Here is a 2,716-nt window from a genome sequence, read left to right as displayed (position 1 = left end):
CACAGTTCGGTCCACATGGACTTCTGTTTTGCAGACTGTGTTAACAGTTTTGAACATGTGACTTCAGTTTCGACCACCAGGTCACCATGTTCTCCAGGTGAGGCAGAGGGCAACCAATGATTTTCTCTGCAGTCCTGGTGACTCTCTGCAGAGTTTTCCTATCTGCTTAGGAGTCCACTACAAAACAGAAGGTCGCACAATAGGTCAGCATAGACTGTATGGTGGCCCAATAGGAGGACACCTGCAGTCTTTCCTCCAGGTGGTTCCTCCTCAGTACCCAAAGGAAGTGAAGTTTCTGCTGTGCCTTTTTTTGTGCCTTTTTTAACCAGTTTTCCTGTGTTGGCTGTCCAGATGAGGTCCTCAGATAGGTGGGTCCCCAGGAACTTAAAGGGAGCCACTTTCTCCACACATGGTGTTAATGGATAGTGAAGTATGGTCCCCTCTATGCCTCCTGAAATCAATGACCATCTCTTTGGTCTTCTTGGTGTTCAGCTCCAGGATGTTCCTGAAACTCCGCCCTGCCAACTCCTGTATTTGATCCCAGTATGCTGTTTCACCACTCCCCATAATGAGAACAACCACAATACCGTCATCAGCAAACTTTTTCACAGCTTCATTCTTTTTTCTCGTCTGCCGGAACTTTAGTTCATCTTTTGCCAGGTAAGACAAAATCTAACACATTTCAAATGCTAATGGAACTTTATACACTACGGGTCAAAAGTTTGGACACTGTTAGGTTCAAACCTGAAGAATACACAAACAGCACAGGAAGAAAAGACAGCACTCACGAGCTCCGGTCTTTTACTTGCACAAGGAGAGAGAGAGAGGCTACAGCTCTGTAGTATGCATCGCTGCAGCCCCACAAACTCTGGAGAGCCTGCCTCTCTCCTTGTCCTTTTATTTCCTTCTCACACAATCATACGATACAGAGGAGTCATCATATGTTAGTCATAAGATATCAGAGCAGTACAAAGACAGAACATGTGTTACTTGCATGATCTTATAAGAGCGAGTCAGCTCACTATAGGAACAAGTCAGCTTTGTTCTTTAGTTGTTTCTTCAGAGAACATGCAGGTCACAAATCACATTTTCCCATTCAGTGCTTTTTATTTATTTGTATTGTTTTCTACATTGTAGATTAATACTGAAAATTAACACTTTCTTGTTTACAACATAATTCCATATTTATTCATTTGTAGATTTGATTTCTTCAGTATTAATCAAAACATACAAAATAATTCAACAAAAAAACACTGAATGAGAACGTGTGTCCAAACTTTTGACTGGTGTTGCAATTAATCTGGATTATAGTGAATTTGGCTGAATGCTTAAATGCGAAATCAGCAATCCAGGACAATAACTATGTAGTGATATCTATGCTTTTCTTGTTTGACATTGACATACTGGTGATTTATTAAGATAAGATATGATAAGATAAACTTTACTGATCCCACATTGGGCAAAGTTCACAATGTAAAGTGTATCTTTCTTATCTTTTCTTAATAGATCACCAGTATGTCAATGTCAAACAATAACAGCATAGATATCACTACACACGTGGACAAAATTGTTGGTACCCCTCAGTTAAAGAAGGAAAAACCCACAATTCTCACTGAAATCACTTGAAACTCACAAAAGTAACAATAAATAAAAATTTATTGAAAATTAAATAATCAAAAACAGCCATCACTTTTGAATTGTTGATTAACATAATTATTTAAAAAAACAAACTAATGAAACAGGCCTGGACAAAAATGATGGTACCTCTATAAAAGATTGAAAACTATTTGACCAGAGTGACATGATTAACTCAGGTGTGTCATTTAATTGACATCACAGGTGTTTCCAAACTCATAATCAGTCAGTCTGCCTATTTAAAGGGAGACAAGTAGTCACCCTGCTGTTTGGTGAAAAGGTGTGTACCACACTGAACATGGACAACAGAAAGCGAAGGAGAGAATTGTCCCAGGACATCCGAAAAAAAATTATAGACAAACATCTTAAAGGTAAAGGCTATAAGACCATCTCTAAACAGCTTGAAGTTCCTGTGACAACAGTGGCTCATATTATTCAGAAGTTCAAGACCCACGGGACAGTAGCCAACCTCCCTGGACGTGGCCGCAAGAGGAAAATCGATGACAAATTGAAGAGACGGATCGTTCGAATTGTATCCAAAGAGCCCAGAGCAACGTCCAAAGAAATTAAAGGTGAACTCCAAGGCCAAGGTACATCAGTGTCAGATCGCACCATTCGTCGTTGTTTGAGCCAAAGTGGACTTCATGGGAGACGACCAAGGAGGACACCACTGCTGAAAAAAACTCATAAAAAAGCGAGACTGGAATTTGCAAAAATGCATGTTGACAAGCCACAAAGCTTCTGGGAGAATGTCCTTTGGACAGATGAGACCAAACTGGAGCTTTTTGGTAAGGCACATCAACTCTATGTTCATAGACTCAAAAACCAAGCATACGAAGAAAAGAACACTGTCCCTACGGTGAAACATGGAGGAGGCTCAGTAATGTTTTGGGGCTGCTTTGCTGCATCTGGCACAGGGTGTCTTGAAAGTGTGCAAGGTACGATGAAATCTGAAGACTATCAAGGCATTCTGGAGAGAAATGTGCTGCCTAGTGTCAGAAAGCTTGGTCTCAGTCGCAGGTCATGGGTCTTCCAACAGGACAACGATCCAAAACACACAGCCAAAAACACCCAAGAATGG

This window comes from Acanthochromis polyacanthus, chromosome 19 (genome assembly GCF_021347895.1).
Source record: "Acanthochromis polyacanthus isolate Apoly-LR-REF ecotype Palm Island chromosome 19, KAUST_Apoly_ChrSc, whole genome shotgun sequence".
Lineage (NCBI taxonomy): Eukaryota > Metazoa > Chordata > Actinopteri > Pomacentridae > Acanthochromis > Acanthochromis polyacanthus.
Note: the sequence above shows the minus strand (reverse complement) of the source record.